Source organism: Rhinolophus sinicus, linkage group LG06, assembly GCF_036562045.2.
Source record: "Rhinolophus sinicus isolate RSC01 linkage group LG06, ASM3656204v1, whole genome shotgun sequence".
Lineage (NCBI taxonomy): Eukaryota > Metazoa > Chordata > Mammalia > Chiroptera > Rhinolophidae > Rhinolophus > Rhinolophus sinicus.
In genome coordinates this window covers 131,060,766-131,086,628 of record NC_133756.1, presented here as the reverse complement: position 1 = coordinate 131,086,628, position 25,863 = coordinate 131,060,766, and the positions used below count along the sequence as shown (strand labels likewise).

Here is a 25,863-nt window from a genome sequence, read left to right as displayed (position 1 = left end):
GGACATCACTAGTGCCAGTCCCAGAGAGCTATGGCAGGTGAAGTGTAGGAGTAGGATCAGTGTATAGAAATGGTTGGATTTAGAATCTTTCAAAAGAAGCTCTTGTAGCATCAGAACCAATAGGTTTTGAAAGGGCTAGGATCTGGATTCTTAAGGCATGCTACTTAAATGAAAAATGGAAAGTGCTCTTTGAAAACAGAGATTATGAATTCGAGTGCCAACCCTGCTGCTTACTATCTTTGTGAATATTTAGTTCTATCTTTTTCATTTATAAAATGAGGATAGTAATCCAATCACAGAGTAATTATGAGGATTTAATGAGGAAATAAATATCAATTGAACAATGGTTGACCTATGGAATTTGCTTAATAATGTCTAGGCTTCTTTCTTTTATTGAGAATTTTGCATAAACAGGTTTCATGGGGATGAAATTTAGGCCTGGGATTTGAGTATTGGAGAGCTCTGTGCATTTCTTTTGTCTCCTTACATTTAAAAAGTCAGTGATGTTTATCCTAATGCTGTTATGAGAGCAGTGATGTAGACAAATGAGAATTAGTAGTGTGTAGCAGGGTATTTTTCCTGTGTATATCTATATACACACAAACCACCACCACCACCACCACCACCCACACTGTTCCATCAATCTCATCGTGAATCAGAAAAAGAAGGTGGAATTAGGAAAATTCCATCACAAGAAGATGTAGGAATCGGTGGTTGTTTGGAGTTGGGGGAGATGGGAAGGTTCTGGCACAAGAGAAATGTATTTAAAAATCCAGGTATTTAATCCCTTTCCATTTTATACAGTGTCTTTGGTCAGATGAATTAAGTGGGAGAGCAAAGTAGCAAAACTGACATATGAGAGAAGTGAATGCTAAGTATCCCATCTTGCAGATGAAGTAACAGGAGACATTTATGCTCCTCACAGAATTGACATAAGCCCAGTAACTGGAAACTCTGACTTAAAATGAAAGCGCTGTCACCAATTTGTTATGTGGTCCTAAGTGAGTTATGTGTCTGTTTCCTTCTCTGTAAACTTAGAAACATCTCATCCTGCTATCCCTGATAATTTTCACTTAGGAAGTGAGGCCATCTCTGAGAGATGCCGGGCCAGATCTTGTCTGGAATTTACAGTGAAATCTTTAAATTGTTATGAAGCATATACTGCAAAAGGATAAGCACGCTCTCTCCACATGATTCTCTTAATTTGTTTCTGTGTTTTTGAGAGTGAGCACAAGATCTCATTAGGCCTGGGAAGTACTAATCCACAGTGTATGATGGAGCTCTCTGAGGATATGCAGTGTGTAGTTATACAGTGTGATGATAAGGTAGCATTGCCAAAGGATACAGCTGTAGAGTTACGTACCCTGAAGATACTCTTCTTTAAAAAGTGGGTGGTGGCATTAGCCACCAGGTCTCCTGTACAAATCGGGACTTGGGCACATTTAAATGGAGTCTCAGGGAAAGACCAAAAAAGAGAATTACATTTATGGAAGGCATAGCCCATCTAGCAGGCATTTTCGTATCTCTAATCCTTAAAAAAAACGTGGGAGGTAAATGGTAATATGCCCATATTCGATATATAGTCTTTATTTCAGAAAATGAGATTATATAGTTTTATAATTTGTTTTTTTCCACCTAACATATTTCCCACAAAGCTGTAATTATTTGTCTCCTTTACTAGGCTGTGAACTGAAGTTACTAGCTCTCCTTCATCCTTTTTCTGTTTTCCAGTGCTTAACACAGTGTCTGGCACAGAGCAAACATTCTGTAAATGATGAGTAACTATGATTTACTCTAGGAATTAGGACTCTTAAATAATTAGCCCATAATCACCAAATCTTTATTTTTCTCTTCTTCTTTTAGCATCTCCCCCCGCCCCGCTTTGAATTTTTATCACAAATTGAGAAATGCTTAAAAAAATATAAAGTGCTAGGTACATGCTACATAGCCAAGTTCAGACCATGATGATTCTCTGCATTCACATAAATTGTTCTGGTGTGTATCCAGTTGATAATGCAGCTGTTATTTTTATAATGTCATCCTAAGTACATATTTGCACAACAGGCGGTGTCAACTCATCTAAGTAACTTGGTGTTATTTGTCTGATACTTTAAATTACAGAGCTCCATTACTCAAGTCATTATTTGTGGTTAAGAGGGAGTGGTACTGAGAGTGGTAACAAAAATAATTTCTTAAAATGAGTGTCAAAACGGACTTTCTTTAGATGTCTTTAAATTTATCTTGAGTTAACTACCTAGAAGAACAAGTACAAAAAACAGCCCTGCCTCATTTGTCTATCAGTTTACCCTTCAGAAAAAAGTAGAATGATTTTAAAAAATTTATGGGCTTAAAAAATTAGTACTTATTTGCAAGCTTTTGTAAAATGATTGCTCTTTAAATGTTCTGCCACTTTACTCAATTTTGTGAGCTGGACTTAGGGAGAGAAAACTCAGCAGAGATGGAATCCTCTACTCTTTCTGGGTATGATAATGCACTGCAAATGTTGAGACTATTCTAACTATAATATTTATCTTACAATGGATCCAAATTGTCAGTAGTTGGAGGAGATCTGGGATTGTACTTTATTCTTCTGTATCCTCAGAGATCCCAATTTATGCTATGTATCCTGTGGGCTCTCAGAAATGTCAATTGAATTGTTGGAGAATTGCTTGTATTGGCCTTAAATTAAAAAACAAAAACAAACAACAACAAAAAACCCAACACCCCGAAATAACCAACACTTATTTTTTTAAGTTAAATTTCATGTCTAGTTTCTAATTCTTCCTTACATTTAAGAAAAAAATTTATTTTTTAAAAATATGAACTCCAAAATCATTGAGAATGTTTTCAGTAAAATTAAACATTTTATAGAGTTCAAAATTTTCATATTTGCACAAAACTTTTTGTGAGCTTACCTGCATGACCCAGGGGTTATTGAATTTTAGTGTGCAAAGGAATTACATGAAGGCTATGCTTTAAAATAGATTCCCAGGCCATACTCTCCGAATTTCAGAATCAATAGATCTGGGTGGGACCCAACAGTCTTTTTAAAACATTTATTTTAATAAGTACCTTAGGTGGTTTTGATCTAGGGTGTCTGAGGATTATGTTTTGATGATCACTATTTTCTCCAGTCTTACACACGATATTCTCTGCCTTTTGTTATTAAGCTAATACCATATATCTCTAAAATCAGACAGGCTGCAAGAAAAAAAGAGATAGTAAAAACATAATGAAAGGTGTTATTTGAAAGAAGTATATTTTGCTAAGAAAAGCAGGGGGCATGAAGGAAGAGATAAAAGAGAGCAAGTTTGTTGAATGAAATGTTCCCAAAAAAAAAGCTCCAAATTTCTTTTTGACCCACTGCCAAATTTTTGTTCAACTCTGGTCAAGTGGCCTTGCTGCTTTATGTTGTGTCAAGTGTAAAGTTATGAAGTATATGGAATTTTTTGGTAGTCAGGACCTCAAAATACAAGAGTTTGGGGGATTAAGTCACATGGTGATTCTGAAAAATTCTGTTTTGAAAGTTTGTGATCTGTACTTGGTCTTGGTTCATTGCAATAAGCTGCCTTTCCCAGGTGGATGACATGCTGTCTTCTTCTAAACAGTCTCATTTATTTTTCATGTAGACACTATTTTTATACTGACCATCCTTATTCACAGATAGATCTTGCATTGTTATTTCAGGAGAGCAGTCAAGTGTTGGCAGTTGTGAAAACGTGTCAGATTGAGGCAATTCGATCTCTGATTTACTATGCTGCTGCACATGACAGACCTAAGAAATGCAACATTAATTCTTCCTCTTCTGACCCAGAAATACCTTGATCCTGCCCATCTGTAATGTGTTAAAGCAGACTTAGGAAATGTTACATTGAAGTATAAAGGTATACTTCCCAGTGGGTGTTGATAAAATATAAAATTGTAGAATGTTAGAATGGTAAGGACTTTAGAAGAGAACTGGTAGAACAGTTATTGAGCACCAATCTACAGCTAGGCTTGCTTTCACAATCACCTGTGGAGCTTTGGAAAAAAAAAAGGGAAATTCTTGGCCTACTCAAGGAGATTCCTGTTCAGTAGGTTGTGAGGGGGCGGGAAGGGCAGAGATTTGAATTTTATAAAAGCTTTCTAGGTGATTATATAATCAGCTAAGTTTTGGGACAGTTGTCAGCTCAGTGTAAGAATTCTTTCTACAACATCCCTGGCCGTAAAGCTTCCAGACTTAACGTTGACAAGTCCAGCAACAGATCTCCATTTTGTGAGGCAACTTATTCCATTGCTTTTAAAGATTTGTCTGGACTGAGCTACAATCCACCACCTTGTAATTCCCACCCAGTAGTATTGTTCTTTCTTTTGGAAAGAAGAAAGAGAAACTCATTTTCAATCACTATTTACCATATTACACTCACTATGCGAGATATTACCTGTTCTTTGTCAAACATATTAAACTTGATAGTTTCCCTAGCTGCAAAATGGATTATCAGAGTAGATAAGCAGTTATCAAAATGTGGTCGCTGGACACAAGGGACCCCTGAGACCCTTTCAAAGGGTCTGAAAAGTCAAAACTATTTTCATCATAATACTAAGATGCTATTTGCCTTTTTCACAGTGTTGACATTTACAGTGAGGATGCAAAGCAATTTGGGGCAAAACTGCTAGTACCTTAACAGAGACCAGGGCAGTGGCACCAAATTATATTAATAGGCATTTAATTTTTTTAAAAAATCATCACCACTCACAGAAACAAAGCCATTTTCACTTAATAATGTTGTAGAGGAAACAGTAAAATAATTGATTTTATTAATTCTTGACCCATGAGTACATCTTTTAATACTCTGTGATGAAATGGGAAGTATGCATAAAGCATTTATGCTATATACCCAAGCACAGCCCTTATCTTGAGGAAAATCAAGAAAATCAAAATCAGTCACTAGTGTGATTGAGTTGCAAGGTGAACCTACTGCTTTTTTTCTGTAGAAGATAACTTTTACTAGAAAGAATGACTAACAGACACACAATGGTTATTGAGACTTGGATGACTGACAGACACATTCTAAAAAAGTGAGAAAAGTTGTTTGGAAAACTTTTATCTACCACTATGAGCTTGATGGCTTTCCAATACTTAAAAACTTTTCTGATGAGATTGGTGCTGATAGTAACAGATTTGATTTTAAAAAATACTGCATAAATGAAATATGTCGACATTTCAAAGATCTGCACAACACAGTGATCCAATATTTTCCGAACAGACTAATAATGCATGACGTTACAAAATCATGCATGGGTAAAAGATGAATTTAAAGACCAATGTGGATTTTAACCGAATACAAAACGTTTATTGATATTCAGCTTTCAGATTACTTATTGCAGTTAACCTTTGAGAAACTATTACTTGCACAATTTTGGTATAGTATCAAAGAAGAATAGTTACAGTTATCTAGAGTGAGTATTAAAACATTGCCTCTTTCCAACTTCATATCTGTGTGAAGATGGATATTTTTCACATACTTCCACCAAATCAACGTATCACACAGATTGAATTCAGTAACACCTATGAGACTCTAGCTGTCTTTTAGTAAACCAGGCATTTAAGAGATTTGCAAAAATGCAGTGTCAGTCTTTAAATTCTTTTGTTTTGGAAAATATGCTGAGATTTTAAAAGTATGTATTTACATTACCATGTAAGTTATTATTTAATCATATATTTTATTTTAAATGAATTAATGACATTTAATTGTTTGCTTAGCTTTAGTTTCTAATATAATAAATATTGATAAGCATAAGCGCAGTTCTTATTAATTTTTAGAAATGTGAAGGAATCCTGAGACCAAAGAGTTGGATGATCTCTAAAGTTCATTCCAACTAACCATCTTTAGAACACGCGACCATTCTCATGTAACCTGGTTCCTATACGATTTCTTTGCCAATCTCTTCTGCATGCTTGTCAATGTCCCTTTCAAATGGTGGGCCTCAGTACTGAAATCATATTGAAGATGTAGATTGAGCAGCATAGAATAAATAAATAGGCTTAATTATCAGCAGTAGCATTTTTTAAAAAATGGGCATTAACTTGGTATCGTTCCTTTGAAAGATGAATTTCATTTTTTATAATTAATTCAAATTCTACATAACTTAATCTAACCACTCATTTGGTGCTTGAATCTTCTTGCTAAATCAAATACTACTACTACTAATAAAAAAAGGAATGGGGATAAAAAAAAGAAATGGGTGTGGCTTAGAGACAGTTTTAAGTAGGATTAAAAAATTTAACTTGAAAGCTTTTAAAGCCTAATTATACAGGGAGGTGGCAGTGTTTTTATTTGCTGTTTACCTTTGATCTGTTACCTATTTTGGGGGGACATGCTTTTGTGAAAATTTTTATGGTTTCTTCATTTGATGACAAGATAGTTGTTTGAAGTTGCTTTGTAGTTCAAAGATTTTTCTCTTTGTAACTAATATTAATATTTTGCGTTTGCTGCCACTTTAATAGCAAGTTAGCTTGGATTTGAGTGACTACCTTTGAATGTATAAGTTAGACATATTAAGTATAAAACAATCTAACACCAATTCATAAGAATAAGAAAGTAAAAATAAGCCTATATTTCATTCAATGTTAACATTTTTGTTAAATTGTATTTTACTTTGTTATGCATGTATGTGTAGACACATTCAATTTTCTGTAGATTGGTTCTTATTGTACATATTTTTTAATTCAATAATATATTGTGGCCATCAAGTTATGTCAGTAAATATAGGTTTATAGCATAATTTTTAATGATTACAAAGTAGTAATACATGTATTTACCATAATTACTTATCCAGTGAGTAGGTTATTTCCAATTTTTGGCTATAATAAAAATGCTATATATTACATGTATATATCTTTTAATATTTTTTATGATTATCTTTAGGTTAATTTTTGGAAGTGGCATTGCAAAGTCGAAGGATATCCAACATTAAAAAATTTAACACTTATAGTCAAATTACCATTCAAAAAAGTTGTATCCAATTTATAAACTCATTAGTGGTACATGAAAGTGTTTATTTTTCCATACCTTCACCAATACTAGTTTTTGTCCAGTTTACAAAGTATTTTGCCAATATTATAGGTTAAAACATTTTATTTAAATTTCTTTGATTATTAGGGAGATTATACATTATGTTACTGGACATTTGTATTTTTTCATTTGTACATTTTCTCTATATTTTATGTTCATTTTTATATTGAAGTATTGTTGCATGTACTTTTTATTTAGTAAACTAAAGATATGCAAAAGATTTGGTGACCAAATAATATAAAGCACGTCACCACAATGGTCAGATGTAGTAGTCTGTGCCCCAAGTTGGATTATCGAATGAAAAATCCTTGAGGATTTAATAAAATAAAATTAAAAAAAAAAAATCCTTGAGGGGAAAGGCTATGGTTATTTATTTATTCGTTTATTTTTTAATTGAGATATAATTGACATATAACTTTGTATTAGTTTTAGGTGTACGACATAATGATTTTATTTATTTATATTTTAATTTTTGTGTCTAGACTATCTAGTGCAATCTCTAACCTTTGGTCGTGATTTGCTGAATGAATGAATGAGCAAACAGGAGTGGAACAATCTATGGTGATTGGGTGTTTTGAGGATCCATTTTTCTAAACAGATTGTGATTTTCTAGAACAGATGGTGATTTGCTTTGGCATTTCCTTCTCTGTCTTCTTACTTTTGTGCTGCTCTCAGGACCAAAGTGGGCACTTGTATTTTGGAAATGTCTTCTTCAGCCTAAACTATTTTAGTTCTTAAAGAAGTAGCTTACTTCAAGTTGTGTGTTAATTCTTGTGAGTTAATTCTTAACTGTTTGCCCATCATAATGTTGCTAGTTTATTCCTAAATTCTCTGCAGAAGGAAGTATGCATTAAATTTTTTTTCTTTGTTATAGTAATGAACTCTGATTTTAGAAGCTTATACTTTTTAAATTGTTTGCTATAAAATTCACCAGTAGTGTAAATCAGTTTAGATAAAAAGATTCGGAGCTGCTTTTCACATATGTAGCAAGACTGCATTTATGTGACAAAGAGATTTATTGACTTCATATTAATGCATATTAGAATATTATTTACCTTGAATGTTTGGAATCTGACTTGTTCCAAATTAAAATATTTCCAGAGTTAGAGATCTTAACTCCTAGAGTCCAGTGATTGAAAAAAATGAGATATGCATCAGCCACAATATTTTCTGGATGCATTTTAACTTCATCCCCCATCATTTAAATGCAAATGAAGGAATGACATGTATTGAATGTGTTGCATAATTCCAATTCATACCTTTAAAAAATATTTGCTAGAAAGACAAGGTGTGATTATTTTAAAAATATACAAGTACTCAAAAACCCGTTTGCATTCTTCCAGCGTTAGGCTTTGGATATGTAACCCGTTTGGATATGTTTGCTCTTGGTTCATTTTGTAGATAACTTAAAAGTTATACTTTATAATTCAGGGCAGGATAAAATAAGAGAATAGCTTATAACAGGATCAGTATTCTTCACTGGCCTTGAACAATACACAGAGTGTGTCCACATAGGGTTGTGTGATGTCCCAGATAAAATTGCTCTCCTGGGTCCGAAAACATCAGAAAGTCACGAGGAGAAGAGTGTGATACCAAAAATAAATGACAAAGCTACCTTCCCCTGGCCAGACCCTCCTGTACTTCTTGAATCCCTGGAAGCAGTCATTACAGAGTTGCTGGAAATTGGGTTGTGGAAGGCCTGAGACACTACTATTCCTTACAAAGAGAAGGCCTGGTAAAGAAACCTAATGGGTATATTAGCCATCGATACTTAAAGCTGTCCACATGTCCTGAACAGATTCATTATCTATCAATCCTGATTAGAAAATAGAATAAAGTATCTAGGTAACTTGGGCAAAAGCCTAAACTAGGAAAGAGCTGAGTTAGATATTTATTTCATATCTCAACTTAATTTCAGATGCTGATACTTAATCTGTTATGGTCATTTGTGCTACAAATGCAACATTGGGAGTAGTGATTCCTATAAATGATGTTGATCAAGATTTTTTTCTTTTCAGAATGAATTTTATCTAGTTAGCTAACTAGGTTAACTAACCTAGATATTTACTGGCTATATTTTTTTTAAAAAATGGTGATTGAGTCAAACCAATCCCTAGAGTTTAGGAAAGTTTCCGATCTAAATCAGGAACCTAAACTCCATTATTATTTTCAATTGAACACTACTCATAGCCATCCTCACATTTGGGAAAGAATGCAGCCTTTGCAACAAAGTTTCTTTGTTTTCATGGAACTAAAAATGTGCTGTATTTAGACCAAACAATAAAAATAAACTACCAAACTACCTTCTAATGCATGGGGGTTCTGGAGAGAGGAAACCATAGATATTTAGAGGCATAAAGTGACTCATTGTGCTAGTTAAAACTTTTTTACAAGGCTAGCTCTGTTTGTTTGAGTTGCATCTGTTACCTCTTCGGCCAGAACGAAATTGTGTGCAAGCAAAAGAATTTTGGATTGAATTGTGGCTCATACAGAATGCATTGTATACAGCTTACCATCTAAATAGGTTCCATACTTTAGGTAGAACAAAAACTTCATCCTTTCATATATATTCGACCTACAAGTTACTCTTGTTAGACACATATATTTTCTGTGAAGTTAATTCATTTTAGCTTGCAGACATAAATTAAACATGTTTTACAAATGTAACTTGTAAGCCTTTATTGCACTTTCAAAAATTCTCCCTTTTGTTTTCAGTTATACTTTATTTATACCTTATACTTTAGTTATACCTTTACTTTATACTTTAGTTATACCTTATACTTTAGTTATACGTTTATTACTGACAATTAAAAAAAAAGGTATACTAGATGGAGATGTTGTATTCTTAGCTGTAGAAAAATGACATAATTGTTTCTTTTGGTATTATCATCTTTGAAAAAGTTGTTAGAGTAGATTGGGACAACTGCCTTAGTTAAAAATAGTATGATTTGTAGCCAGAATGTATACTTTAATAAATCATATAAATGCAATTCACTAATCCTTTTTCATTTCGTTTTCTGTTGAAATTTTCAGGTCACTTTCATGAATTCAAAGGCAATTTACCAGTGATTTCTGGGTGCTGGGGCTGATTTCTTGTGCGTATTTGTAAGTATTGGTTTATTTATTACTCTCCTCATTGTGTAATGAAAGTTATCATTTGTAAATAAATTTTGAACTCCTTTTGTGTGTGAATTTTTGTTAGTTTTTTTGTGTTTTGCAAGTGTTATTTGTTGTTTTTGTGTGTGTATGTTTTCTTAAGAGAACTATAGAAAAAATATCAGCTGGTGAAAGAATAAATATATTACTTTTTGAAGATGGGGTTCAATTGTAGCAATGGATCACCTGAAAGGGCCTAGTTTATATACACGAGTAATTTACCCTGGTAAATTGTTACTGTCTTGTGGTTGTCTGGACTTGAAGAGCTCTGTGTGTCTGTACTCACAGAAAAGATGTGAGATGGTACAGAATTCAAAGAGCTGTCAGTACGGGAGGAGATTATGTGATAAAGAAGCAGAGATTCGTTTAGTGAATATATAATGTATTTCAAATTTGGGGTATTCCGGCCTTCTTCACCGTCCCCAAAACACTATTATATTTTAAATGGTATTTTGGAGAACAAAGATACCTTTTCTCAGGAAAAAAGGTAAATTTCAAGAAAAAAATGAAATGAACTTTCATACTCAACTGAAGTTCTTTAAATTGATATATACTTGTTAATATAGAAGTAGTTCAGAAGATGTGGCAGGTGTTAAAAATGTCTGTGTGTATGTAAGACCATATTTTAGTAATTAGAGTTTAAAATATATTTATATGTGTACATTGTTGTAAACCATTGGCATCTAAAGGGCTCTTTTACATTTGATAACAACAAAGACATAGAAACTTTTCTTTCGTTAGTGTACTCCTGTAAAGGAGTTTTAGAGACTATACTTCTAGGGAAGTAGTTGGGGAAAAAAAGTAATCTTATGGAGTTTAATTTCTTTAGTATTTAAGCAGAGACAGTGAAAATTTATTGAAAACCAGCTTTACTTTTCTTCCAGTAGTAGCATGATTGGGGCAGGCATTTAGAATGAACTTAAAAAAATAGACATGTTTAATATAGAATGTTTAATATAGTTTAATACATTTTGCTTAGTTTTAATGCTTTAAAAATGAATACGTTATTTTTATGAAACTATCAATTCACATTTTATTTTGAAGACTTGATTCTTATATAAAACACAAATTATTAAACTACATGGTTCATTTGGATTAAATATAAGCTTTTAATTTGTGCAAGATATCACAGTGAGGATTAGGAGGCAAAGAAGATGGAGAAAGAAATGTAAAGTATCTTTGAAGGGCTCTCGAGACAAAGGATGATTCCGAGGAGCTGAGCTTATCCTATTAGAAATCCTAGTGAAGGGACATTATTTTGAGCTGTTCAAATCTTACCTTCGTTGCTTTATCTTTTGCCTTCTTTCTCTCTTCTTTCATATCATTCAATTATTCCTTTTAGTAAGTTTAGGATAATTAAATTTTTAAAATGACGAAAGATAATTACTGGTATTTCCACTGAGATGAACTTCTTTAAAATATGGTTACATTTCTCATCACCCAAAGACTGGTTCCTGAATTCTTCACGCTTTCTTCAACCCCCAAGTCGTACAGAGACTAGCTTTGAATGGAGGTGATCCAATAAGCTGAGATTTTTCTTGTGACCTAACAAAAAGAGATGCTGAAAATAGAAGAAGGGTCACGGTGGGTATAGTTTTCATATGGTTATTTCTGGAGTTCGACTTCAGATTTTGTCTGATCACTTAGGCAAAAGTCATGCTAATCTTACAGGCCTAAAGCAATCGTTTTCCAGTCTTGAGAATTTCCATATGCTAGTTTAGGGCACGGACTTTTTGTTCCTTTGGTCAGTGGTCTCAAGCTTTGTTATGGCCATCACCTGACTGTGAACCTTCTTATTAAAGAAGTGCAGCAGGATACTATGACTGAGATAAGTGAGATAAAATTAACATGGCATCCAGAATGCTTGAGTTCCCATTTCTCTGAATTATTGCGGAAAATGTCCACCACTTACAATGAATGATGAGGCAGCTAAAACAGTAGAAGTATTTATCTAGTCTGGCTTAAGAACAAGCAAGTGGGATCAGTGGCAATGGTTTCTTTTAGGAACTCTAATTTCCATGTCTTGGAACTTATTTGCTACATGATCTAAGGTAGAAAGTTATACCTCATGGCCATGGGAAGGTTTCTTAGTAAGGTGTTCAGAAGCCAGTCTGTGAGATAAGGAAGGTGGGATATTGTTTTGCACATCCATAATGAATGGGCCACACCAAGGGTGTGTGAGAACCGATTGGAATCTTACCCTACTCACATCTACTACCTAGGTCAGAAGAGGAAAACACTCTGAAGGAAAATGGTTACCTTTTCAGAAGCTGAAAGCATATTATTATAGGGTTTCCCCGCCTCTTTAAAGTATGAAACTACCCTTTTCTTTTCCCAAAGTAGGCATTGTGTCATAAGACTTTGATTTCCATGTTAATAGTCCACATTTAATTTTTTATCTCTAATTAAAAAATAATTACGGCATTCTGACCACTTAATTTTACCAGGGCAATAAATGCTGGTTAAAAGCAAAGCAAAACAAAACAAAACAAAACAGAAATAGATCATTAGATACCCTGCTTTTTCGGGTTACCCAAACCTTTTTAGTAATTTGATAATGAATTCCCTTTTATAAAATTGTGTCTCTGTTCATGGTCTCTAATAGCAGCAACCCTTTCCCTGAAAAGGAACAAAAATATTTTACTGTCTGGTACAAAAAAAATGATTATTGCTTAGGCCATGATTGAGTCAAAAATAACAGTATCTTAATTTGGTATAACACTTGCTTTTGCAGACATTAAGTTGGCTTAATTTTGTAAAACCTCTGTGAGGTAAGTAGAAATTATTCACATTTTTGCAGAGTAGCAGGACTCAAACTTAGGGATTTATGGTACAAGTTCAGTGCTCTTTCCACAATGCCAAGCTGTCCTCTCTCAGAGAGTATTTTAGCTCTCTTTCTTTTGTTGTTTTTGATCACCATTTCAGTCTCCATTTGATTGCTGTATAAATATTTTCGAAAAGTTGGGGTAGAGTAAGTCAGGGAGGAGATGGTAGAGAGCCTTCTACAGCTTCATTTCCTCATGTTCCTGGATCATTTTCTCCTCCCTGACTTTTGCCTGTCGCCCTCTTCCATAACTGCCACATGTTATGCTTCAGCTGACATTTTTTGAATTGCATAGATTTTAATGAAGCAAACAAAAAGAATCACAAATTCATCTCTTTGTAGTATTTTTAAGTGGAAAGAAATGTTTCAAACTGAGTATAGCCTGGTCCAAAGCTCCTCAGTGAAAACATCTGTGATTTTCAGGACAAGTAGGTCTGAGTGCATTATCTTTAAAAAATATTATTCCAGTCTAATCTTGACATAGAGCAGGTAAATAAAAAAGATGAGCTGTGAAAATCCACAAATAGGGCTTGAATGCCATTTTCCATGACAACGGGAGCTGCCCCATGAAAGCATTAAGACTGGGAATGTAAGGAATTTAAAATTGTGCCTTCTCAGTTTTACAGTTGTGTGCTCATGTTAATTAGAGATATACTGACATTTGAAGTATCTACATTAATACACACAGCTACTATACATTTGTGAACTATGGCCAGAAATCTACTTTAATTGAAAGCAGTTTGCTAATCTGAATGTGTATATCCATTACATTTTAAGCTTTTGAAGTTTTATATACTAGTGCCCTTAGATACTTACTCTTTTTGCTCTCTTCACTTTCTGTTTCTAATTTATACCTGAAAGGATAGCCTGGCCTATTTTTAATCTGCTAGCGGTGTTTTGGAGCAATATTGATGGAGTTTTGAGAAAAAAAAATTTTTTTAATAGTGACCTTGCTTTGCTATAGTTTCAATCTTTTTTTCCTTCTCTGGCTTTCTAAATTGTTGGTTTTTCTTGCAAAACTTTAAGGTAGCCTACCACTAAAATAAGGTAGGATTTAGGTTTATGGAAGTTGCTTCACTGGCTATATTTAAGCACCTTCACCATCACACTATAGTTTTAGCCAGAAAAGCCCCATATTAGAAACCTTGATGGGATGAACAGTGAAGAGGCGTTCTGGTTTTTCTAGTATAGCTGAGTTTCATCCTTCCCTCTTGATGTCAAGCCATGTATCTTCATTTTTGATTTGCAAATATATTCACAGCAGCTTGGTGACTTCTTGAGGTCATCGTTAGCCATGGAGTTTTCGCTTTGTCTGTCTTACAGTTAAAGGAAGACCTAACATTTATTTTTGCAAGCTTGTATTTCTTAAGAATCTGCCTGTCAGGATTTTTAACCTAATTGTTTTGTGCTTGCCATCTAATGTAACTCCCACACGTACTTTTTGGACCAATCCCTGAATATTACACAAGACCATTTAAAAAGAAGCTTCCTTTTTGTTGCACCAGAACAAACAGCTCTAAAAGGTTTGTAATACTCTGAACTTGTTTCATTAAACCATTTTCCTGGCACCATGAAACCACTGAGACCTGGGACCATTAAAACTTACTCAGTACTATTATTATTATAGCCTATTTTTACCCTTTATTACTTTTTGCACCATACTAAGTTCCTCTGTTCTTTATTCTTTCATGTTGCTTACCACATATTGTACCATCGCAGCACATGTGGTAATTTCAAGTTAATTGCTCAATTATCAGTGATAGTCATGAAGCACTTGAAGCATGCGCAGTACAAGCTTAAAAATTTTCAAAATAAGTTGATGTGTCATAATCTTAAATGTGAAACAAGCCAATATCTGCAGGCATAAAAATACACCGCCTGAGCTAGGCATTTCAGGGAAGGCAAAAACCTACTCTTAAAATCAGGGCTTTTGTCTAGCACTGAAGTGTTTCATCTTTGCTAATTTCAAACAACATGTCTAAATTTGATCTTGGTTTACTTTTCAACTCTGAAAGTTTGGTCCTGGTTATGAAGGAAAAGGGAAGTGAAACTGTATTGATTCTATTGGCATGTTTTACCGGAACCTCACAATCATTATATTCACTGTCAAGTGGAATTTGGTGTGAAGTGGGTCCACGTGGGATGTCAATCAAGGAAACTGACTTACTAACGAAGCAGAATGATCCCTTTATAATGTGTCTTTACTCATAAGGCAATCCTCTAAATCAGAGGACAGTTATAATGAAGGTAGTGTGTTGATGATTTATTTATATTGAAAAAAACCCATGAGAAAAATGACACTTTGGGGACGTATTCTGAATCCTACACAGTAATATTCTCAGATGCCTTTAAGACAACTTACACATTATGGCAAAATAATTATTATAACTCTTTTGGCAACGAGGCGAATTATCATTAAATTTTGCATTAGCATTCAGTTTAGGGTTTTCTCTAAACTAATACAGTGTCAACAGCTCCTTTTTAGATGCGATTATGGTTCTTTTCACATTTTTATAGTATTGTAGTAAAGCTGAATTTACTGGCTACATTTGAAGGTGGAGTAGAGTGGCACGAGAGTCAAAGTTAAACTGATTTAATGTCCTTTGGAGAAAAATTCTTCTTGAGATTGTAAACAATGTGGGGCTTGGGTGCAGTTTGCTAAGAGTGGCTAATAAATTTGAATATTCCCCCCAAAAGCTTCTCTCTGAACCTGTTTGACCAAGAAGATAGGCTTAATCATCTTCCAGTATTCTTATATAACTTTCATTAATATTTAAAGGTATTAAATGTATATAGAGAAGGGGAAATAAAGCCATAATTTGAAGTGGGTAGTGGCCTCAAATATAAGGAAATGAGGGAATGTCAGTAAATACTTTAATTATGCATAGTTAGCTATCATTTTATAATGTAACAATCTATAAAATGTGAAATATAGCCTGTCTAGAATTCAAGGAAAAAATAGTCATTGATTTACTTAAGCATTTATATAGAAATATTTTAGTGATTATTTAGTTTATAGAGATTATTTGAATAATCAACAAAATCTGGTTCATTTTTTGTATGCTTGTCTCTACGCATGACTCTCAGCATATAGTTTTATCTGAAGTACATGTTTCATGTTATCTTGGAGTATAGGTATAATGCTCACATTTTGCCAAATTTTTGCCAGTTCCAAACATCAAAATATGAGTTAAATATTGCCAGGAAAGATAAGATAAAAACATTTTCTACATTCTCTCCTTCCCTTCTCTCTCTCTCTCTCTCATATTCAAACACCATCTGTTTGATTTCAGAACACATATCTTCCCATTCTAGACCACCAGCAGGGTTTCACTTCATTTAGAATATTCTTGATTAAAAACTTATCTGATAAAATTTCCATAGGTTCAGCTGTGTTGGAGCACCTCACATCTCTACATCTTGCTCCGAGAACTCGTACATCTTACCCTCAGACTGAATGCCATGAAAAAAGGCCTGTCCTATAATTTTCTCATCCTGTTAGAATATTGCAACCATTTCATGCCAGCAGTTCTCTCCAGAAATACAGATTTCATATTCTAGATATTGGGTTTCTATTCCTCCTACACAAAGAGAATACATTTCTCTCTTTTTTTCTCTGAGAATGTTGCTTAATTTTGGTCCTTGTGCTGCTAAATTGACTTTCGGTAACGGGCAGAGTGATTGTTGCATGGCCTACTGTGTTTTTTTTTTTTTTTCCTGGAGGATACACGTGCCACTTATTGAGAGAGTGCCTGTGGGAGGAGCTGGTTGACCCAAGGAACTCTTATCCTGGCAGGTGCCAGGAACTGGGGCTTGGTTTGCTCATTCACCAGTGAGTTTCTTCCGCTTACCTCATTTTTGCTGCTTGAATTTTTCGTTTTTATTAATAACTATCATTAAGAAGTTTTTTGTTTTAATACTGGTTTTTGCATAACACCAGTAACCATTTTCATTTCTTTATATTTCTGGTACTATCTTTAAAAAAGGCCTTACTGCGGCTTTCTGTTCTATTTCCCAGGAAGGGAGGAGAACCTGTGGAGAGGAAATGTAAGGTTTGCCTAATCTCGTATCGCAGAATGGTGTCATTGTATCTAGGCTCTCAGCAGTGCAATGTAGTCTTGAAAGCATACATTTTAAGGTTGTAGATGTAGTTAGGTCAAACAGGAAGTATGTATCGCCCAGATATATTGAACAGATACTCCCAGAAATATTGAACAGATACATATTTAAATCTTGACATCAACATAAAGTGTCCTATATAAACTCCCAAGAGAGTACAAGAAACAGATTTCTGTGATGTGGAGCAATAACCATCTTTACTGGACCAAATTGACAATCTTGAAATCTCTGGCCATATGGGAATTTATCATTTGAGGCAGATTAGCCTACTTGGAAGTTAGTATCTTAGTGAGGAGAGAGATGACCCATTAGAGTCTTCACGCTGGCTGGTGTAATCAGTGGTTAATCTAACTTCCAACTTGCCCCCTGAAAACTATTTAAAGATGTGATTATCTGTTTTCCCAATTATGGCAAATCCTTTTTTGGGTAGCAAATATTTTCTTCCCAGGAGAGTGCTTAGTATCTGTTGGAAGTTAATTCAACTCCACAAATATAAATTGAGTACTGACTACATTCAAAGCAGAGCATTAGATGCTGCATTGGAAACAAATGCAATGTACAAAGTTCCTGCCATCAAAATCCTTAGAATTTAGACGCAATTATTACACCTTATTCCTTTTTGTGTCCCTAGTGTATAACTCAGTGCATGACTCAAAGGAGGGATTAATAAACGTTAATTAAGTTGCATTGATTATTGCAGAGGAGATAAGCAGAGGAGAGATGTAATTCCCTACGCAGAATATGTTAAGTGCCTTAATAAAGTCAAAAATAGTACACTGAGGTTCAAGAGAATTAAAGATATATCCCTTTACTTTTCATTAAAGTTTTTTTTTTTTTTTTTAAATTTTACTGGGGAATACTGGGGAACAGTGTGTTTTTTCCAGGACCCATCAGCTACAAGTCAAGTTGTTGTTTTCAATCTAGTTGTGGAGGGCGCAGCTCAGCTCCACGTCAAGCCATTGTTTTCAATCTAGTTGTGGAGGGTGCAGCTCCCTGGCCCATGTGGGAATTGAACCTGTGACCTTGGTGTTATGAGCACTGCACTCTAACCAACTGAGCCAACCTGTCGCTCAAAGATATATCCCTTTAAGAAGAAGGACTGTAGGAAGCAGGCTTTTTGGTGTTCTTTGAAAGTTGGGTAGAATTTTGTCAGTGGAATAGGGATGAAGAGAGAGGAGCATCCTGGTAGAGAGGGGAATCACAGGTGCATGGGGATGGGGCAAATGGAAGCAGGGAATTATGGGATTGGTAACCTGAGAAGTCCAGTTTGCCTGAGGTATAGGGTATGTAGAAGCTAGAATGTTTAATATGATTTTATCATTATGGCCCGTAAGGCTAAGCTAAGGCATTTGGAAGATTTTAAGGTGCCATCACAAGCAAATAGTCTAGTGTTATGGCATGAGATTTGCTTTTGAAAAATTAGTTCGGTCAGCAGTTTGTAGAATTGGTTAGAGAAAAAAAGACTTGAGCTAGAGTAATAGCTTGTGAGAGATATTGCATTAGTTCAGGGAGGAGGCAAAAGATTTATACCAGGATGGGCATTTTGGTAACAGAAAGTGAGGAACAGAAAGAAGAGACTGTGTCAATGTAGATCAGTAAGACTGGTCAGGTCATATGTAGTGGGGAACATGAGGGAAAGGAATGAATCAAAATGACTCCTGTTGCCTTTCGCTGTTTCTGTTGTTCACCACAGTACTGGATTTTAGAAAAGGCACAAGGAAATTATCATGCTAATTATCTCTTGTCAATGCTCAAATCCCTTGCCATCTCATGGGTTAGATCCCCACTGAAAATGAAGCACATTTTTTTTCTTCCTGTGGAGGACTGGAACATTTGTTTTTAGAGGAATGAGAATACACTAAAAGATGAAATTACTTTGAGGATTTAGAGGCATACCATAAACACAAAAGAATATTAACACTAGGAGTTCAAGTGCACAGGCAGGGCCTTGTTGATTTCAGAGGCATTAAGGTAAAACTTGGCTATCATGACTGAGAAAAGTGAAGATAGTTGACATTGTGGCATTCCTATCAGGTGGCTTTCACATAGGGATTAGTACATGACATCTGTGAGGAATAAAACAGGTGTGCACAGAGTTTGGTTACTTGAAAACCCTCTCAGTTGAAGTGATGACTACGCCTCCCTGGTTATATTGCTGTATTCTGTTCTTCTCCACAGAAGGTATAGTTGCAGCAAATAGTATACTTAGGATATAGGCCTGCTCTAAGGCCTTCCCTTTCAAGGGAAGAAGAAATAGTGCAGAAAACTGCACTTATGAGTAGGAAAAGACATTGAAATACCAGTTAAAAAATAGACTTTTCCAAGAAAATAGGTTAAAGTCAAGTTGATTTTGTAAAATCCTTGTCATTCTTACTACCTTATTCAGACTAACACTAACATGCCCTCATTCATTTATTCATTCACTTAGTAATATGAATTCAGAACTCCTCCAGACGTGAGTAGACTTTAACGTGGAAAAGGGAGAATTAATCCTCACGAATTTATAATGTAGTGGTGGGATACACTTATATGTAAAAGAAGAGCAAAGGGGTGACTGATAAAAAGATAAAAAGCCTAGCAATTCCTTCCTGGGAAACAGTTTGGCCATTGTTTCTTCTTGGTGGAAGGAACATTGTCATTGGTGGAAGGGGCATGGCTGTTGTTCCTTCTTGGACACCTAGAGTGGCTGGTTATCTCTTTCGTCTACTTACACCTTAGCCTCCTGATGCACTGAGCCTCTTGCCAGGACTCCATCAAAGGGTGCTCTTTTATAACCTGTGCATGACAAATATCTGTCTGACGTGTGCCTTAGCAAGTAGTGCTTATTATGTAGTCCATAACAGGTTCCAGTAAAGTGCTTTTTGAATGAATTACAGAAACTGTGTCTCTCATATATTCTATCAATTAAGACATTTTAGGTTAAAAAATCTTAAAAAACTTAAATATGCTATGGGAAAGTTAAAAATCTATTACTTTTTCACACCTTAAGCTTTTTATATGCCTCTATACTTAATAACCCCCAAACCCCCTTAATAACCTCCAACTTTTGAGTGCCTTCTATGAATCAGAACTATATTAGACACTTCATATTAGTTTTAAAATATACTGCATGTGTGTGAATTTGAAGAACTAATATTGTGAAAATGTCAATACTACAAAAAGTTGTCTATAGATTCAACGCAATGTTTATCAAGATTCCAATGGCATTTTTTACAGGAGTGGAAAAAAACACTCCTAAAGTTTATATGGAACTACAAAAGACCCCAAATAACCAAAGAAAACCTGAGAAAGAACAAAGTAAGAGACATCTCACTATTTGATCTTAAGCTATACTAATCAAAACAGTATGGTACTGGCATAAAAACAGCCAAATAGACCAATAGAACAGAATTGAGAGCCCAGAAATAAACCCACGCATATATGTTCAACTAATGGTTGACAAGGGAGCCAAGAATATGCAATGAGAAAAGACAGTCAATCTCCTCAATAAATAGTGCTGGGATCATTGGATATTCCCATGTGAAAGAATGAAACTGGACCCGTATCTTACACCACTCACAAAAATTAACTCGAAATGGGTTAAAGACTTAAATGTGAGACCTGAAACCATGAAATTCCTGGGAGAAAACATATACAATGGAATATTATTCAGCCATAAAAAATGAGGAAATCCTACCATGGGCAACAACATGGATGGATCTTGAAGGCATTATGCTAAATGAAATAAGTCATACAGGGAAAGACAAATACTGTATGCTTGCACTTATATGTGGAATCTAAACACACACACACACACACACACACACACACACACACACACACAGCAAAAAGTACCAGCTAAATTTATAGAAAAAGATTAGATATGTGGTCACCAGTGGCATAGGGTGAGGAAGGAGGAATTGGAGTGAGGTGGGCAAAAGGTACACATTTCCAGTTACAAGATAAGTAAGTACTAGGGACGTGATGTACAACATGACGGCTATAGTTAACAGTGCTGTATGACATATAGAATAGCTGCTGAGAGCAAATCCTAGCAGTTCTCATCACAGGGAGAATTTTTTTCTCTTCTTCTTTCTTTCTTTATATTGTATCTATATGAGATTAAGGATGTTGCTGAACCAGTTGCGCTAATCACTGAACAATAGAGGCATACCTTGTCTAATTGCGCTTCGTTTTACTGCGCTTCACAGATGTTGGTTTTTTTATGAATTGATAATGAGACCTCCTACCAGGAAAAAGATTACAACTCGCTTTATTGCGAGACTTACTTTATTGCAGTGGTCTGGAACCAAACCTGCAGTATCTCCAAGGTATGCTTGTATACAAGGACAATTATACCAATTTGATTTGGTATACATCAAATCATCATGCTATGCACCTTAAACTTATACAATGATGTATGTCAATTATTTCTCAATAAGACTGGAAAAAATATATTGTGTGTAATTCCCACCATTCCTGAGTGCTGCTGTGATCTTAGGCAAGGTATGTAACCTCTTGGAGCCTTAGTGTCCTCACCTGTAAAGTGAGAATAGTACCTACCGCATGCTATTTTTTTTTTTTTACAGCGTTATTGAATTATAATTGGTATACAATAAATGGCATGTATTTAAAGTACATAATTTGGTAAGTTTTGATAGAGGTATACACAAATGAAGTTATTTCCACAATCAAGGTAATTTGCATACCAATACCCCTAAGTTTCTTAATGCTCCTTTAGAGTCCCTCACTCGGCCCCTCTTTGATGTTTTCTTGACCTCGCCCCCAGCCAATCATCAATCTGCTGTCTCTAGATTAGTTTGCATTGAAAAACTTTTTGTAAGTTGAATCATACAGTACATAATCTTTTCTTGGTCTATTTTCTTTCATTCAGCATAATTATTTTGAGATTCATTCACGTTGTGCATGTCAATATCTTATTTTTAAATTACTGAGTAGTATTTCATTGTATGGATGTAACACAGTTTTATTATTCATTTGGTTCTTTCTAGTTTTTAGCTATTACAAGTGAAGCTCCTTTGAACATTTGTCTTTGGGTGGACATATGCTTTCATTTCTCTTGGGTCAATACCTAGGAGTAGAATGTTAGGTTGCATAGGTATATGTTTAACTTTATAAGAAATGCTAATTTTTTCCAAAGTGGTTGCACCATTTTACATTCCTACTAGCAGTGTGTGAGAGTTCCAGTTGCCCCACATCCTCAGTAAGAGTTGGTATGTTTAGTCTTCAGTTTTTGCCATTTAGGTGTTTATAGTGTTATCGCAATGCGGTTAATTTGTATTTCCCTAGTGACTGATGATGTTGAGCATCTTTTCATGTGCTTATTTGCAATCCATCTATCTACTTTATTGAAGTATCTTTTAAATCTTTTGCTGTTCTTAAAAATTGGGGTTATCCAGCAATCCCTCTCCTGGGTGTCTACCCAAAAAATCTGAAAACATTTATCCATAAAGACACGTGTGCTCCAATGTTCATTGCAGCTTTGTTTACAGTGGCCAAGACATGGAAACAACCAAAATGTCCTTCGATAGATGAATGGATAAAGAAGTTGTGGTATATATACACAATGGAATACTATTCGGCGGTAAGAAAAGATGATATAGGAACATTTGTGACAACATGGATGGATCTGGAGAGTATGATGCTAAATGAAATAAGTCAGACAGAAAAAGCAGAGAACCATATGATTTCACTGATATGTGGTATATAAGCCAAAAACAACAAAAGAACAAGAAAAATAAAAACTCATAAACACAGACAATAGTTTAGTGGTTACCAGAGGGTGAGGGGGGTTTGGGGGTGGTTGATGAGGGTAAGGGGGATCAAATATATGGTGATGGAAGGAGAACTGACTCTGGGTGGTGAACACACAATGGGATTTATAGATGATGTAATACAGAATTGTACACCTGAAATCTATGTAATTTTACTAACACTTGTCACCCCAGTAAATTTAAATTTAAAAAAATTGGGGTTATCTTCTTTTTATTGAGTTGAAATAGTTTTTACATATTCTAAATACAAGTTATTTGTCAGATAGGTTTTGCACTCGTTTTCTACTAGTCTGTGGCCTGCTTGCCTTTCACTTTTAAGTAGTTTTTGAAGAGCAAAAGTTTTAAATCTTGATGAAGTCCAATTAATTGTTTTACTTTTATATTTCAATGCTTTTTGTGTCACATTTAAGAAATCTTCGCAAAAACCAAGGTCACTAAGGTTTTCTCCTATTATTCTTTTAGATGTTTAATAGTTCAATCTTTTAATTTAGGTCTGTGATTCATTTTGAATTAGTTTTTGTAGTGGGTCAGATAAGGTTTAAGGTTTATACGAGGTCTGACAATTAAGTTCGCAGACTCATCCTAGAGAAAGTACTACATACCTCATCGCTGAATATCACTATGGTCAACTTTGAGATACTCCACTTGGGAAGCTATGCACCTATGCCAGTGCCTAGTCCACCCTTTAAAGCAATTTTGGAACTCTTTTTCCAGAATGTCCATCAAAGCTGTTGTCATATTACCCTTGATGTCCTGAATGTCATCAAAATGTCTTCCTTTCAATATTTCCTTTATCTTTGGGTAAAGAAAGAAGTAATTGGGGGCCAGATCAGCTGTACGGAGGGTGTTCCAATACAGTTATTTGTTTACTGGCTAAAAACTCCCTCACAGACAGTGCCGTGTGACCTGGTGCATTGTCGTGATGCAAGAGCCACAAATTCTTGGCGTAAAGTTCAGGTTGTTTTCATCTAACTTTTTCTCACAGCCTTTTCAGCACTTCCAAATAGTAAACTTGGTTAACTGTTTGTCCAGTTGGTACAAATTCATAATGACTAATCTCTCTGATATCAAAAAAAGTTAGCAACATTGTTTTGACTATTGATTTGGACTGATGGAAATTTTTTGGTCATGAGTGACTTCCATTGTGTACTTTGATGCTTTGTTTTGGGGTCGTATTGGTACACCCATGTTTCATCACCAGTGATAACATGGCCCAAAACATTGCCTTGCCTCTCCAAAAGGTCTTGGCAAACTTTGACTCTCCTTTGCTTTTGTTCATTGGTGAGCTCCTTTGGGACCATTTTTGCACACACCGTTCTCATGCCAAGATTTTCAACTAAGATTTTCATAACTGTGTCTCTATCAATGTTTATTTGGTGTGCTATGTTTCTCACAGTCAGCCAACGATTTTTACGTATAATTTGACGAATTTTTGCAGTTTTTGTCAGTTCTGCTCGCTACTAGGCGCCCTGACCTCTCTTCACTAGTGATGTGCTCTCTCCCCTCAGAAAAATGTTTAATCCATTTGTACACTGTCGTTTTCTTCATGGCATTATCCTCATAAACTTGGAGTAACATGTCCTTGATTTCACTTCCATTCTTGCCAAGTTTAACAAGAAATTTAATGTTTGTTCTTTGCTCTAATTCAAGCTCAGAAATTCTTGTGATGGCAGACAAAAACATGCAACAATAATGAATGCCACTCAGCAAGATACCACCACAAGTCGACACGAACATAGTTGTGAGACACTGATATACCAAGGTTATGAAACCATACCAAGCTGTTTGTACAGTGCTGCCAGTATAAGCGCATAGTGGCAAGTTCATGAACTTAATTGACAGACCTCGTATTTTTGCTTACATCTATCCAATTGTTCTAGGGCTATTGGCTGAAAAGGTTATCCTTTCCCTATTAAATTACCTTGATGCTTTAATTGAAAATCAATTGACCATATATGTATAGGTTTATTTCTGAAGTCTCTATTCTGTTTCATTGATCTATTTGTCTATTTTTTATGCCACTATCTTGATTGCTTGATTACTATAGCCTCATAGAATGAATTGGGAAGTATATCCTCCTCTTAAAATTTCTGGAAGAGTTTGTATACAATAGATATTAATTTTTAAATGCTTGAGTGACATCACTAATGAAACCATCTGGGCTTGGTTTTTTGTTTCTGGGAGGGTTTTTAACTAAAAGTTCAATTTCTTTAATAGATATAGGGCCAATTAGGTTGTCTATTTCATCTAAGTTATGCTCTTTATTTAAGGACATTTCATTTAAGTAGTTGAATCTATTCCCATAGAATTGGTCATATCTATTTATTATTCTTTTAATATCTGTAGAATCTTTAGTGATGTCGTCTCTCATTTCTGATATGAGAATGTAAACACAACATATCAGAATTTAATATTGCTTTTCTGTTTTACTGATTTCCATTTTTATTCTTATTATTTCCTTTTCTCTGCATACTTTGGGTTTAATTTGCTCTTCTTTTTCTAGTTTCTTAAGGTGAAATCTGAGATCACAGATTTGAGACCCTGTTTTTCTTTTCCTTTTCCTTTCTCCCTTCTTTTCTTTCTTTCTTTCTTTCTTTCTTTCTTTCTTTCTTTCTTTCTTTCTTTCTTTCTTTCTTTCTTTCTTTCTTTCTTATTAAATTTGTTGAGGTGACATTGGTTAATAATATTCAATAGATTTCAAGTGAGTGTGCAGTTCTGTAATACATCACCTGTATATTGCATTGTGTGTTCACCACCCAAATCAAATCTCCTTTTGTCACCATATATTTGACCCCTCTTCTACCTCCTCCCATCCCCCTTTATCTTCTGGTAACCACTAAACTGTAGTCTGGGTCTATGAGTTTTTGTCTGTTTGTCTTGTTCAGTTGTTACTTTCAGTTTTATATTCCACACATGAGTGAAATCATATAGTTCT

General features: G+C 34.8%; 1 protein-coding gene across 10 annotated transcripts in view; it reads left to right on the top strand.

Moving 5' to 3' along the window:
- SOX6 (SRY-box transcription factor 6) overlaps positions 1-25,863 on the top strand; it is a 595,594-nt gene that overhangs the window by 92,147 nt on the left and 477,584 nt on the right. For all 10 annotated transcript variants that reach the window (XM_074336055.1, XM_074336057.1, XM_074336052.1 and 7 more), the window contains exon 2: positions 10,089-10,160. The gene's annotated coding sequence lies outside the window, so the exon portion shown is untranslated. The remainder of the gene's footprint in view (positions 1-10,088; positions 10,161-25,863) is intronic.